The following is a 17,974-nucleotide window of genomic DNA, read 5'->3' on the forward strand; positions in this document are numbered from 1 at the left end:
ATCCCATATTGTTCACTATGTTCTTCTTTAACATCCATTAAACCTACTGAAACATGATTATCCATCCCATATCGTTCAATGTGTTCTTCTGAATTACCCATTACACCTAATGAAACATGATCATACATCCCAAATCGTTCACTGTGTTCTTCTGAATTTTCCATTAAACCTACTGAAACACGATCATCCATCCCATATCGTGCAATATGTTCTTCTGTAACATCCATTAAACCTAATTAAACATGATCATCCATCCCATATCGTTCATTTTGTTCTTCTTTAACATCTTTTAAACCTATTAATACATGATCATCCATCCCATATCGGTCACTATGTTCTTCTTTAACATCCATTAAACCTACTGAAACATGATCATCCATCCCATATCGTCCAATGTGTTCTTCTAAATTATCCTTTAAACGTACTGAAACATGATTATCCATCCCACATCGTTCACTATGTTCTTCTTTAACATCCATTAAACCTACTGAAACATGATCATCCATCCCATATCGGTCAGTATGTTCTTCTTAAACATCCATTAAACCTACTGAAACATGATCATCCATCCCTTATCGTTCAATATGTTCTTCTGTAACATCCATTTAAACCTATTGAAACATGATCATCCATCCCAAATTGTTCACTATGTTCTTCTTTAACATCCATTAAACCTACTGAAACATGATTATCCATCCCATATTGGTCAGTATGTTCTTCTTAAACATCCATCAAACCTACTGAAACATGATCATCCATCCCATATCGGTCACTATGTTCTTCCTTAACATCCATTAAACCTACTGAGACATGATCATCCATCACATATTCGTCAGTATGTTCTTCTTAAACATCCATTAAACCTACTGAAACATGATCATCCATCCCATATCGGTCACTATTTTCTTCTGTAGCATCCATTAAACTTACTGAAACATGATCATCCATCCCATATCGTTCAGTGTTTTCTTCTGTAATGTCCATTAAACTTACTTAAACATGATCTTCCATCCCATATCGTTCATTTTGTTCTTCTTTAACATCGTTTAAACGAATTGAAACATGATTATCCATCCCACATCGTTCACTATGTTCTTCTTTAACATCCATTAAACCTACTGAAACATGATCATCCATCCCATATCGGTCAGTATGTTCTTCTTAAACATCCATTAAACCTACTGAAACATGATCATCCATCCCATATCGTTCAATATGTTCTTCTGTAACGTCCATTTAAACCTACTGAAACATGATCATCCATCCCATATTGTTCACTATGTTCTTCTTTAACATCCATTAAACCTACTGAAACATGATTATCCATCCCATATCGTTCACTATGTTCTTCTGTAACATCCATTAAACCTACTGAAACATGATTATCCATCACATATCGTCCAATGTGTTCTTCTGAATTATCCATTAAATCTACAGAAAAATGATCATCCATCCCATATCGGTCAGTATGTTCTTCTTAAACATCCATTAAACCTACTGACACGTGATCATCCATCCCATATCAGTCACTATTTTCTTCTGTAGCATCCATTAAACTTTCTGAAACATGATCAACCATCCCATATCGTTCAGTGTGTTCTTCTGTAATGTCCATTAAACTTACTTAAACATGATCTTCCATCCCATATCGTTCACTTTGTTCTTCTTTAACATCCTTTAAACGTATTGAAACATGATCATCCATCCCACATCGTTCACTATGTTCTTCTTTAACAGCCATTAAACCTACTGAAACATGATCATCCATCCCATATCATTCAATATGTTCTTCTGTAACATCCATTTAAACCTACTGAAACATGATCATCCATCCCATATCGTCCAATGTGTTCTTCTAAATTATCCATTAAACCTACTGAAACATGATCACCCATCACATATTCGTCAGTATGTTCTTCTTAAACATCCATTAAACCTACTGAAACATGATCATCCATCCCATATCGGTCACTATTTTCTTCTGTAGCATCCATTAAACTTACTGAAACATGATCATCCATCCCATATCGTTCATTGTGTTCTTCTGTAATGTCCATTAAACTTACTTAAACATGATCTTCCATCCCATATCGTTCATTTTGTTCTTCTTTAACATCCTTTAAACGTATTGAAACATGATTATCCATCCCACATCGTTCACTATGTTCTTCTTTAACATCCATTAAACCTACTGAAACATGATCATCCATCCCATATCGGTCAGTATGTTCTTCTTAAACATCCATTAAACCTACTGAAACATGATCATCCATCCCATATCGTTCAATATGTTCTTCTGTAACATCCATTTAAACCTACTGAAACATGATCATCCATCCCATATTGTTCACTATGTTCTTCTTTAACATCCATTAAACCTACTGAAACATGATTATCCATCCCATATCGTTCAATGTGTTCTTCTGAATTAACCATTAAACCTACTGAAACATGATCATCCATCCCATATCGGTCAGTATGTTCTTCTTAAACATCCATTAAACCTACTGAAACATGATCATCCATCCCATATCGTCCGATGTGTTCTTCTGAATTATCCATTAAACCTACTGAAACATGATCATCCATCACATATTCGTCAGTATGTTCTTCTTAAACATCCATTAAACCTACTGAAACATGATCATCCATCCCATATCGGTCACTATTTTCTTCTGTAGCATCCATTAAACTTACTGAAACATGATCATCCATCCCATATCGTTCAGGGTGTTCTTCTGTAATGTCCATTAAACTTACTTAAACACGATCTTCCATCCCATATCATTCATTTTGTTCTTCTTTAACATCCTTTAAACGTATTGAAACATGATTATCCATCCCACATCGTTCACTATGTTCTTCTGAATTATCCATTAAACCTACTGAAACATGATCATCCATCGCATATCGGTCAGTATGTTCTTCTTAAACATCCATTAAACCTACTGAAACATGATCATCCATTCCATATCATTCAATATGTTCTTCTGTAACATCCATTTAAACCTACTGAAACATGATCATCCATCCCATATTGTTCACTATGTTCTTCTTTAACATCCATTAAACTTACTGAAACATGATCATCCATCCCATATCGTTTACTATGTTCTTCTGTAACATCCATTAAACCTACTAAAACCGGATGATCCATCCCATATCGTTCAATATGTTCTTCTGTAACATCCATTAAACTTACTGAAACATGATCATCCATCCCATATCATTCAATATGTTCTTCTGTAACATCCATTTAAAGCTAATGAAACATGATCATCCATCCCATATCGTTCAATATGTTCTTCTGTAACATCCATTAAACTTACTGAAACATGATCATCCATCCCATGTTGCTTACTATGTTCTTCTGTAACATCCATTAAACCTACTAAAACCGGATGATCCATCCCATATCGTTCAGTGTGTTCTTCTGTAACGTCCATTAAACTTACTGAAACATAATCATCCATCCCATATCGTTCACTAAGTTCTTCTGTAACATCCATTTAAACCTGCTGAAACATGATCATCCATCCCATATCGTTCACTATGTTCTTCTGTAACATCCATTAAACCTACTGAAACATGATCATCCATCCCATATCATTCACTATGTTCTTCTTTAAAATCCATTGAATCTACTGAAACATGATCATCCATCCCATATCAATCACTGTGTTCTTCTGAATTACCCATTACACCGAATGAAACATGATCATACATCCCAAATCGTTCACTGTGTTCTTCTGAATTTTCCATTAAACCTACTGAAACACGATCATCCATCCCATATCGTGCAATATGTTCTTCTGTAACATCCATTAAACCTAATGAAACATGATCATCCATCCCATATCGGTCGCTATGTTCTTCTTTAACATCCATTAAACCTACTGAAACATGATCATCCATCCCATATCGTCCAATGTGTTCTTCTAAATTATCCATTAAACCTACTGAAACATGATCACCCATCACATATTCGTCAGTATGTTCTTCTTAAACATCCATTAAACCTACTGAAACATGATCATCCATCCCATATCGGTCACTATTTTCTTCTGTAGCATCCATTAAACTTACTGAAACATGATCATCCATCCCATATCGTTCATTGTGTTCTTCTGTAATGTCCATTAAACTTACTTAAACATGATCTTCCATCCCATATCGTTCATTTTGTTCTTCTTTAACATCGTTTAAACGTATTGAAACATGATTATCCATCCCACATCGTTCACTATGTTCTTCTTTAACATCCATTAAACCTACTGAAACATGATCATCCATCCCATATCGGTCAGTATGTTCTTCTTAAACATCCATTAAACCTACTGAAACATGATCATCCATCCCATATCGTTCAATATGTTCTTCTGTAACATCCATTTAAACCTACTGAAACATGATCATCCATCCCATATTGTTTACTATGTTCTTCTTTAACATCCATTAAACCTACTGAAACATGATTATCCATCACATATTCGTCAGTATGTTCTTCTTAAACATCCATTAAACCTACTGAAACATGATCATCCATCCCATATCGGTCACTATTTTCTTCTGTAGCATCCATTAAACTTACTGAAACATGATCATCCATCCCATATCGTTCAGGGTGTTCTTCTGTAATGTCCATTAAACTTACTTAAACACGATCTTCCATCCCTTTTCGTTCATTTTGTTCTTCTTTAACATCCTTTAAACGTATTGAAACATGATTATCCATCCCACATCGTTCACTGTGTTCTTCTTTAACATCCATTAAACCTACTGAAAGATGATCATCCATCCCATATCGTCCAATGTGTTCTTCTGAATTATCCATTATACCTACTGAAACATGATTATCCATCCCATATCGTTCATTTTGATCTTCTTTAACATCCTTTAAACCTATTAATACATGATAATCCACCCAATATCGTTCACTATGTTCTTCTTTAACATCCATTAAACGTATTGAAATATGATTATCCATCCCACATCGTTCACTATGTTCTTCTGAATTATCCATTAAACCTACTGAAACATGATCATCCATCGCATATCGGTCAGTATGTTCTTCGTAAACATCCATTAAACCTACTGAAACATGATCATCCATCCCATATCATTCAATATGTTCTTCTGTAACATCCATTTAAACCTACTGAAACATGATCATCCATCCCATATTGTTCACTATGTTCTTCTTTAACATCCATTAAACCTACTGAAACATGATTATCCATCCCATATCGTTCAATGTGTTCTTCTGAATTAACCATTAAACCTACTGAAACATGGTCATCCATCCCATATCGGTCAGTATGTTCTTCTTAAACATCCATTAAACCTACTGAAACATGATCATCCATCCCATATCATTCAATATGTTCTTCTGTAACATCCATTTAAACCTACTGAAACATGATCATCCATCCCATATCGTTCACTATGTTCTTCTGTAACATCCATTAAACTTACTGAAACATGATCATCCATCCCATATCGTTTACTATGTTCTTCTGTAACATCCATTAAACCTACTAAAACCGGATGATCCATCCCATATCGTTCAGTGTGTTCTTCTGTAACGTCCATTAAACTTACTGAAACATAATCATCCATCCCATATCGTTCACTATGTTCTTCTGTAACATCCATTTAAACCTGCTGAAACATGATCATCCATCTCATATCATTCACTATCTTCTTCTGTAACATCCATTAAACCTACTGAAACATGATTATCCATCCCATATCATTCACTATGTTCTTCTTTAACATCCATTGAATCTACTGAAACATGATCATCCATCCCATATCATTCACTGTGTTCTTCTGAATTACCCATTACACCTAATGAAACATGATCATACATCCCAAATCGTGCAATATGTTCTTCTGTAACATCCATTAAACCTGATGAAACATGATCATCCATCCCATATCGGTCACTATGTTCTTCCTTAACATCCATTAAACCTACTGAAACATGATTATCCATCCCATATCGGTCAGTATGTTCTTCTTAAACACCCATTAAACCTACTGAAACATGATCATCCATCCCATATCAGTCACTATGTTCTTCTGTAGCATCCATTAAACTTTCTGAAACATGATCAACCATCCCACATCGTTCACTATGTTCTTCTTTAACATCCATTAAACCTACTGAAACATGATCATCCATCCCATATCGTTCACTATGTTCTTCTGTAACATCCATTTAAACCTGCTGAAACATGATCATCCATCCCAAGTCGTTCACTATGTTCTTCTGTAACTTCCATTAAACCTACTGAAACATGATCATCCATCCCATATCGTTCACTATGTTCTTCTGTAACATCCATTTAAACCTGCTGAAACATGATCATCCCTCCCATGTCGTTCACTATGTTCTTCTGTAACTTCCATTAAACATACTGAAACATGATAATCCATCCCATATCATTCACTATGTTCTTCTTTAACATCCATTAAACCTACTGAAACATGATTATCCATCACATATTCGTCAGTATGTTCTTCTTAAACATCCATTAAACCTACTGAAACATGATCATCCATCCCATATCGGTCACTATTTTCTTCTGTAGCATCCATTAAACTTACTGAAACATGATCATCCATCCCATATCGTTCAGGGTGTTCTTCTGTAATGTCCATTAAACTTACTTAAACACGATCTTCCATCCCATATCGTTCATTTTGTTCTTCTTTAACATCCTTTAAACGTATTGAAACATGATTATCCATCCCACATCGTTCACTGTGTTCTTCTTTAACATCCATTAAACCTACTGAAAGATGATCATCCATCCCATATCGTCCAATGTGTTCTTCTGAATTATCCATTATACCTACTGAAACATGATTATCCATCCCATATCGTTCATTTTGATCTTCTTTAACATCCTTTAAACCTTTTAATACATGATAATCCACCCCATATCGTTCACTATGTTCTTCTTTAACATCCATTAAACGTATTGAAATATGATTATCCATCCCACATCGTTCACTATGTTCTTCTGAATTATCCATTAAACCTACTGAAACATGATCATCCATCGCATATCGGTCAGTATGTTCTTCGTAAACATCCATTAAACCTACTGAAACATGATCATCCATCCCATATCATTCAATATGTTCTTCTGTAACATCCATTTAAACCTACTGAAACATGATCATCCATCCCATATTGTTCACTATGTTCTTCTTTAACATCCATTAAACCTACTGAAACATGATTATCCATCCCATATCGTTCAATGTGTTCTTCTGAATTAACCATTAAACCTACTGAAACATGGTCATCCATCCCATATCGGTCAGTATGTTCTTCTTAAACATCCATTAAACCTACTGAAACATGATCATCCATCCCATATCATTCAATATGTTCTTCTGTAACATCCATTTAAACCTACTGAAACATGATCATCCATCCCATATCGTTCACTATGTTCTTCTGTAACATCCATTAAACTTACTGAAACATGATCATCCATCCCATATCGTTTACTATGTTCTTCTGTAACATCCATTAAACCTACTAAAACCGGATGATCCATCCCATATCGTTCAGTGTGTTCTTCTGTAACGTCCATTAAACTTACTGAAACATAATCATCCATCCCATATCGTTCACTATGTTCTTCTGTAACATCCATTTAAACCTGCTGAAACATGATCATCCATCCCATATCATTCACTATCTTCTTCTGTAACATCCATTAAACCTACTGAAACATGATCATCCATCCCATATCATTCACTATGTTCTTCTTTAACATCCATTGAATCTACTGAAACATGATCATCCATCCCATATCATTCACTCTGTTCTTCTGAATTACCCATTACACCTAATGAAACATGATCATACATCCCAAATCGTGCAATATGTTCTTCTGTAACATCCATTAAACCTGATGAAACATGATCATCCATCCCATATCGGTCAGTATGTTCTTCTTAAACACCCATTAAACCTACTGAAACATGATCATCCATCCCATATCAGTCACTATGTTCTTCTGTAGCATCCATTAAACTTTCTGAAACATGATCAACCATCCCACATCGTTCACTATGTTCTTCTTTAACATCCATTAAACCTACTGAAACATGATCATCCATCCCATATCGTTCACTATGTTCTTCTGTAACATCCATTTAAACCTGCTGAAACATGATCATCCATCCCATGTCGTTCACTATGTTCTTCTGTAACTTCCATTAAACCTACTGAAACATGATCATCCATCCCATATCGTTCACTATGTTCTTCTGTAACATCCATTTAAACCTGCTGAAACATGATCATCCCTCCCATGTCGTTCACTATGTTCTTCTGTAACTTCCATTAAACATACTGAAACATGATAATCCATCCCATATCATTCACTATGTTCTTCTTTAACATCCATTAAATCTACTGAAACATGATCATCCCTCCCATATCATTCACTGTGTTCCTCTGAATTATCCATTACACCTAATGAAACATGATCATCCATCCCATATCGTCCAATGTGTTCTTCTGAATTATCCATTAAACCTACTGAAACATGATCATCCATCCCATATCGTTCAGTGTGTTCTTCTGTAATGTCCATTAAATTTACTTAAACGTGATCTTCCATCCCATATCGTTCATTTTGTTCTTCTTTAACATCCTTTAAACGTATTGAAACATGATTATCCATCCCACATCGTTCACTATGTTCTTCTTTAACATCCATTAAACCTACTGAAAGATGATCATCCATCCCATATCGTCCAATGTGTTCTTCTGAATTATCCATTATACCTACTGAAACATGATTATCCATCCCATATCGTTCATTTTGATCTTTTTTAACATCCTTTAAACCTATTAATACATGATAATCCACCCCATATCGTTCACTATGTTCTTCTTTAACATCCATTAAACGTATTGAAATATGATTATTCATCCCACATCGTTCACTATGTTCTTCTGAATTATCCATTAAACCTACTGAAACATGATCATCCATCGCATATCGGTCAGTATGTTCTTCGTAAACATCCATTAAACCTACTGAAACATGATCATCCATCCCATATCATTCAATATGTTCTTCTGTAACATCTATTTAAACCTACTGAAACATGATTATCCATCCCATATCGTTCAATGTGTTCTTCTGAATTAACCATTAAACCTACTGAAACATTGTCATCCATCCCATATCGGTCAGTATGTTCTTCTTAAACATCCATTAAACCTACTGAAACATGATCATCCATCCCATATCATTCAATATGTTCTTCTGTAACATCTATTTAAACCTACTGAAACATGATCATCCATCCCATATCGTTCAATATGTTCTTCTGTAACATCCATTAAACTTACTGAAACATGATCATCCATCCCATATCGTTTACTATGTTCTTCTGTAACATCCATTAAACCTACTAAAACCGGATGATCCATCCCATATCGTTCAGTGTGTTCTTCTGTAACGTCCATGAAACTTACTGAAACATAATCATCCATCCCATATCGTTCACTATGTTCTTCTGTAACATCCATTAAACCTGCTGAAACATGATCATCCATCCCATATCGTTCACTATGTTCTTCTTTAACATCCATTGAATCTACTGAAACAAGATCATCCATCCCATATCATTCACTGTGTTCTTCTGAATTACCCATTACACCTAATGAAACATGATCATACATCCCAAATCGTTCACTGTGTTCTTCTGATATTTCCATTAAACCTACTGAAACACGATCATCCATCCCATATCGTGCAATATGTTCTTCTGTAACATCCATTAAACCTAATGAAACATGATCATCCATCCCATATCGGTCACTATGTTCTTCTTTAACATCCATTAAACCTACTGAAACATGATCATCCATCCCATATCGTCCAATGTGTTCTTCTAAATTATCCATTAAACCTACTGAAACATGATCATCCATCACATATTCGTCAGTATGTTCTTCTTAAACATCAATTAAACCTACTGAAACATGATCATCCATCCCATATCATTCAATATGTTCTTCTGTAACATCCATTTAAACCTACTGAAACATGATCATCCATCCCATATTGTTCACTATGTTCTTCTTTAACATCCATTAAACCTACTGAAACATGATTATCCATCCCATATCGTTCAATGTGTTCTTCTGAATTAACCATTAAACCTATTGAAACATGGTCATCCATCCCATATCGGTCAGTATGTTCTTCTTAAACATCCATTAAACCTACTGAAACATGATCATCCATCCCATATCATTCAATATGTTCTTCTGTAACATCCATTTAAACCTACTGAAACATGATCATCCATCCCATATCGTTCAATATGTTCTTCTGTAACATCCATTAAACTTACTGAAACATGATCATCCATCCCATATCGTTTACTATGTTCTTCTGTAACATCCATTAAACCTACTAAAACCGGATGATCCATCCCATATCGTTCAGTGTGTTCTTCTGTAACGTCCATTAAACTTACTGAAACATAATCATCCATCCCATATCGTTCACTATGTTCTTCTGTAACATCCATTTAAACCTGCTGAAACATGATCATCCATCCCATATCATTCACTATCTTCTTCTGTAACATCCATTAAACCTACTGAAACATGATCATCCATCCCATATCATTCACTATGTTCTTCTTTAACATCCATTGAATCTACTGAAACATGATCATCCATCCCATATCATTCACTGTGTTCTTCTGAATTACCCATTACACCTAATGAAACATGATCATACATCCCAAATCGTTCACTGTGTTCTTCTGAATTTTCCATTAAACCTACTGAAACACGATCATCCATCCCATATCGTGCAATATGTTCTTCTGTAACATCCATTAAACCTAATGAAACATGATCATCCATCCCATATCGGTCACTATGTTCTTCCTTAACATCCATTAAACCTACTGAAACATGATTATCCATCCCATATCGGTCAGTATGTTCTTCTTAAACACCCATTAAACCTACTGAAACATAATCATCCATCCCATATCAGTCACTATGTTCTTCTGCAGCATCCATTAAACTTTCTGAAACATGATCAACCTCCCACATCGTTCACTATGTTCTTCTTTAACATCCATTAAACCTACTGAAACATGATCATCCATCCCATATCGTTCACTATGTTCTTCTGTAACATCCATTTAAACCTGCTGAAACATGATCATCCATCCCATGTCGTTCACTATGTTCTTCTGTAACTTCCATTAAACCTACTGAAACATGATCATCCATCCCATATCGTTCACTATGTTCTTCTGTAACATCCATTTAAACCTGCTGAAACATGATCATCCATCCCATGTCGTTCACTATGTTCTTCTGTAACTTCCATTAAACATACTGAAACATGATAATCCATCCCATATCATTCACTATGTTCTTCTTTAACATCCATTAAATCTACTGAAACATGATCATCCATCCCATATCATTCACTGTGTTCCTCTGAATTATCCATTACACCTACTGAAACATGATCATCCATCCCATATCGTTCAGTGTGTTCTTCTGTAATGTCCATTAAATTTACTTAAACGTGATCTTCCATCCCATATCGTTCATTTTGTTCTTCTTTAACATCCTTTAAACGTATTGAAACATGATTATCCATCCCACATCGTTCACTATGTTCTTCTTTAACATCCATTAAACCTACTGAAAGATGATCATCCATCCCATATCGTCCAATGTGTTCTTCTGAATTATCCATTATACCTACTGAAACATGATTATCCATCCCATATCGTTCATTTTGATCTTCTTTAACATCCTTTAAACCTATTAATACATGATAATCCACCCCATATCGTTCACTATGTTCTTCTTTAACATCCATTAAACGTATTGAAATATGATTATCCATCCCACATCGTTCACTATGTTCTTCTGAATTATCCATTAAACCTACTGAAACATGATCATCCATCGCATATCGGTCAGTATGTTCTTCGTAAACATCCATTAAACCTACTGAAACATGATCATCCATCCCATATCATTCACTATGTTCTTCTGTAACATCCATTAAACCTACTGAAACATGATCATCCATCCCATATCATTCACTATGTTCTTCTTTAACATCCATTGAATCTACTGAAACATGATCATCCATCCCATATCATTCACTGTGTTATTCTGAATTACCCATTACACCTAATGAAACATGATCATACATCCCAAATCGTTCACTGTGTTCTTCTGAATTTTCCATTAAACCTACTGAAAAACGATCATCCATCCCATATCGTGCAATATGTTCTTCTGTAACATCCATTAAACCTAATGAAACATGATCATCCATCCCATATCGGTCACTATGTTCTTCTTTAACATCCATTAAACCTACTGAAACATGATCATCCATCCCATATCGTCCAATGTGTTCTTCTAAATTATCCATTAAACCTACTTAAACATGATCATCCATCACATATTTGTCAGTATGTTCTTCTTAAACATCCATTAAACCTACTGAAACATGATCATCCATCCCATATCGGTCACTATTTTCTTCTGTAGCATCCATTAAACTTACTGAAACATGATCATCCATCCCATATCGTTCATTGTGTTCTTCTGTAATGTCCATTAAACTTACTTAAACATGATCTTCCATCCCATATCGTTCATTTTGTTCTTCTTTAACATCCTTTAAACGTATTGAAACATGATTATCCATCCCACATCGTTCACTATGTTCTTCTTTAACATCCATTAAACCTACTGAAACATGATTATCCATCCCATATCGTTCACTATGTTCTTCTGTAACATCCATTAAACCTACTGAAACATGATTATCCATCCCATATCGTCCAATGTGTTCTTCTGAATTATCTATTAAACCTACTGAAACATGATCATCCATCCCATATCAGTCACTATGTTCTTCTGTAGCATCCATTAAACTTTCTGAAACATGATCAACCATCCCACATCGTTCACTATGTTCTTCTTTAACATCCATTAAACCTACTGAAACATGATCATCCATCCCATATCGTTCACTATGTTCTTCTGTAACATCCATTTAAACCTGCTGAAACATGATCATCCATCCCATATCATTCACTATGTTCTTCTTTAACATCCATTAAATCTACTGAAACATGATCATCGATCCCATATCATTCACTGTGTTCCTCTGAATTATCCATTACACCTAATGAAACATGATCATCCATCCCATATCGTCCAATGTGTTCTTCTGAATTATCCATTAAACCTACTGAAACATGATCATCCATCCCATATCGTTCAGTGTGTTCTTATGTAATGTCCATTAAATTTACTTAAACGTGATCTTCCATCCCATATCGTTCATTTTGTTCTTCTTTAACATCCTTTAAACGTATTGAAACATGATTATCCATCCCACATCGTTCACTATGTTCTTCTTTAACATCCATTAAACCTACTGAAACATGATAATCCATCCCATATCGTCCAATGTGTTCTTCTGAATTATCCATTATACCTACTGAAACATGATTATCCATCCCATATCGTTCATTTTGTTCTTCTTTAACATCCTTTAAACCTATTAATACATGATCATCCACCCCATATCGTTCACTATGTTCTTCTTTAACATCCATTAAACGTATTGAAATATGATTATCCATCCCACCTCGTTCACTATGTTCTTCTGAATTATCCATTAAACCTACTGAAACATGATCATCCATCGCATATCGGTCAGTATGTTCTTCGTAAACATCCATTAAACCTACTGAAACATGATTATCCATCCCATATCGTTCAATGTGTTCTTCTGAATTAACCATTAAACCTACTGAAACATGGTCATCCATCCCATATCGGTCAGTATGTTCTTCTTAAACATCCATTAAACCTACTGAAACATGATCATCCATCCCATATCATTCAATATGTTCTTCTGTAACATCTATTTAAACCTACTGAAACATGATCATCCATCCCATATCGTTCAATATGTTCTTCTGTAACATCCATTAAACTTACTGAAACATGATCATCCATCCCATATCGTTTACTATGTTCTTCTGTAACATCCATTAAACCTACTAAAACCGGATGATCCATCCCATATCGTTCAGTGTGTTCTTCTGTAACGTCCATTAAACTTACTGAAACATAATCATCCATCCCATATCGTTCACTATGTTCTTCTGTAACATCCATTTAAACCTGCTGAAACATGATCATCCATCCCATATCGTTCACTATGTTCTTCTTTAACATCCATTGAATCTACTGAAACATGATCATCCATCCCATATCATTCACTGTGTTCTTCTGAATTACCCATTACACCTAATGAAACATGATCATACATCCCAAATCGTTCACTGTGTTCTTCTGAATTTTCCATTAAACCTACTGAAACACGATCATCCATCCCATATCGTGCAATATGTTCTTCTGTAACATCCATTAAACCTAATGAAACATGATCATCCATCCCATATCGGTCACTATGTTCTTCTTTAACATCCATTAAACCTACTGAAACATGATCATCCATCCCATATCGTCCAATGTGTTCTTCTAAATTATCCATTAAACCTACTGAAACATGATCATCCATCACATATTCGTCAGTATGTTCTTCTTAAACATCAATTAAACCTACTGAAACATGATCATCCATCCCATATCGGTCACTATTTTCTTCTGTAGCATCCATTAAACTTACTGAAACATGATCATCCATCCCATATCGTTCATTGTGTTCTTCTGTAATGTCCATTAAACTTACTTAAACATTATCTTCCATCCCATATCGTTCATTTTGTTCTTCTTTAACATCCTTTAAACGTATTGAAACATGATTATCCATCCCACATCGTTAACTAGGTTCTTCTTTAACATCCATTAAACCTACTGAAACATGATCATCCATCCCATATCGGTCAGTATGTTCTTCTGTAATGTCCATTAAATTTACTTAAACGTGATCTTCCATCCCATATCGTTCATTTTGTTCTTCTTTAACATCCTTTAAACGTATTGAAACATGATTATCCATCCCACATCGTTCACTATGTTCTTCTTTAACATCCATTAAACCTACTGAAACATGATCATCCATCCCATATCGGTCAGTATGTTCTTCTTAAACATCCATTAAACCTACTGAAACATGATCATCCATCCCATATCGTTCAATATGTTCTTCTGTAACATCCATTTAAACCTACTGAAACATGATCATCCATCCCATATTGTTCACTATGTTCTTCTTTAACATCCATTAAACCTACTGAAACGTGATTATCCATCCCACATCGTTCACAATGTTCATCTGAATTATCCATTAAACCTACTGAAACATGATCATCCATCGCATATCGGTCAGTATGTTCTTCGTAAACATCCATTAAACCTACTGAAACATGATTATCCATCCCATATCGTTCAATGTGTTCTTCTGAATTAACCATTAAACCTACTGAAACATGGTCATCCATCCCATATCGGTCAGTATGTTCTTCTTAAACATCCATTAAACCTACTGAAACATGATCATCCATCCCATATCATTCAATATGTTCTTCTGTAACATCTATTTAAACCTACTGAAACATGATCATCCATCCCATATCGTTCAATATGTTCTTCTGTAACATCCATTGAATCTACTGAAACATGATCATCCATCCCATATCATTCACTGTGTTCTTCTGAATTACCCATTACACCTAATGAAACATGATCATACATCCCAAATCGTTCACTGTGTTCTTCTGAATTTTCCATTAAACCTACTGAAACACGATCATCCATCCCATATCGTGCAATATGTTCTTCTGTAACATCCATTAAACCTAATGAAACATGATCATCCATCCCATATCGGTCACTATGTTCTTCTTTAACATCCATTAAACCTACTGAAACATGATCATCCATCCCATATCGTCCAATGTGTTCTTCTAAATTATCCATTAAACCTACTGAAACATGATCATCCATCACATATTCGTCAGTATGTTCTTCTTAAACATCAATTAAACCTACTGAAACACGATCATCCATCCCATATCGTGCAATATGTTCTTCTGTAACATCCATTAAACCTAATGAAACATGATCATCCATCCCATATCGGTCACTATGTTCTTCTTTAACATCCATTAAACCTACTGAAACATGATCATCCATCCCATATCGTCCAATGTGTTCTTCTAAATTATCCATTAAACCTACTGAAACATGATCATCCATCCCATATCGTTCATTTTGTTCTTCTTTAACATCCTTTAAACGTATTGAAACATGATTATCCATCCCACATCGTTCACTATGTTCTTCTTTAACATCCATTAAACCTACTGAAACATGATCATCCATCCCATATCGGTCAGTATGTTCTTCTTAAACATCCATTAAACCTACTGAAACATGATCATCCATCCCATATCGTTCAATATGTTCTTCTGTAACATCCATTTAAACCTACTGAAACATGATCATCCATCCCATATCGTTCACTATGTTCTTCTGTAACATCCATTAAACCTACTGAAACATGATTATCCCTCCCATATCGTCCAATGTGTTCTTCTGAATTATCCATTAAACCTACTGAAACATGATCATCCATCCCATATCGGTCAGTATGTTCTTCTTAAACATCCATTAAACCTACTGAAACATGATCATCCATCCCATATCAGTCACTATGTTCTTCTGTAGCATCCATTAAACTTTCTGAAACATGATCAACCATCCCACATCGTTCACTATGTTCTTCTTTAACATCCATTAAACCTACTGAAACATGATCATCCATCCCATATCGTTCACTATGTTCATCTGTAACATCCATTTAAACCTGCTGAAACATTATCATCCATCCCATGTCGTTCACTATGTTCTTCTGTAACATCCATTAAACCTACTGAAACATGATAATCCATCCCATATCATTCACTATGTTCTTCTTTAACATCCATTAAATCTACTGAAACATGATCATCCATCCCATATCATTCACTGTGTTCCTCTGAATTATCCATTACACCTAATGAAACATGATCATACATCCCAAATCGTTCACTGTGTTCTTCTGAATTTTCCATTAAACCTACTGAAAAACGATCATCCATTACATATCGTGCAATATGTTCTTCTGTAACATCCATTAAACCTAATGAAACATGATCATCCATCCCATATCGTCCAATGTGTTCTTCTGAATTATCCATTAAACCTACTGAAACATGATCATCCATCCCATATCGTTCAGTGTGTTCTTATGTAATGTCCATTAAATTTACTTAAACGTGATCTTCCATCCCATATCGTTCATTTTGTTCTTCTTTAACATCCTTTAAACGTATTGAAACATGATTATCCATCCCACATCGTTCACTATGTTCTTCTTTAACATCCATTAAACCTACTGAAACATGATAATCCATCCCATATCGTCCAATGTGTTCTTCTGAATTATCCATTATACCTACTGAAACATGATTATCCATCCCATATCGTTCATTTTGTTCTTCTTTAACATCCTTTAAACCTATTAATACATGATCATCCACCCCATATCGTTCACTATGTTCTTCTTTAACATCCATTAAACGTATTGAAATATGATTATCCATCCCACCTCGTTCACTATGTTCTTCTGAATTATCCATTAAACCTACTGAAACATGATCATCCATCGCATATCGGTCAGTATGTTCTTCGTAAACATCCATTAAACCTACTGAAACATGATTATCCATCCCATATCGTTCAATGTGTTCTTCTGAATTAACCATTAAACCTACTGAAACATGGTCATCCATCCCATATCGGTCAGTATGTTCTTCTTAAACATCCATTAAACCTACTGAAACATGATCATCCATCCCATATCATTCAATATGTTCTTCTGTAACATCTATTTAAACCTACTGA

Source organism: Lampris incognitus, chromosome 3 (genome assembly GCF_029633865.1).
Source record: "Lampris incognitus isolate fLamInc1 chromosome 3, fLamInc1.hap2, whole genome shotgun sequence".
Taxonomy (NCBI): domain Eukaryota; kingdom Metazoa; phylum Chordata; class Actinopteri; order Lampriformes; family Lampridae; genus Lampris; species Lampris incognitus.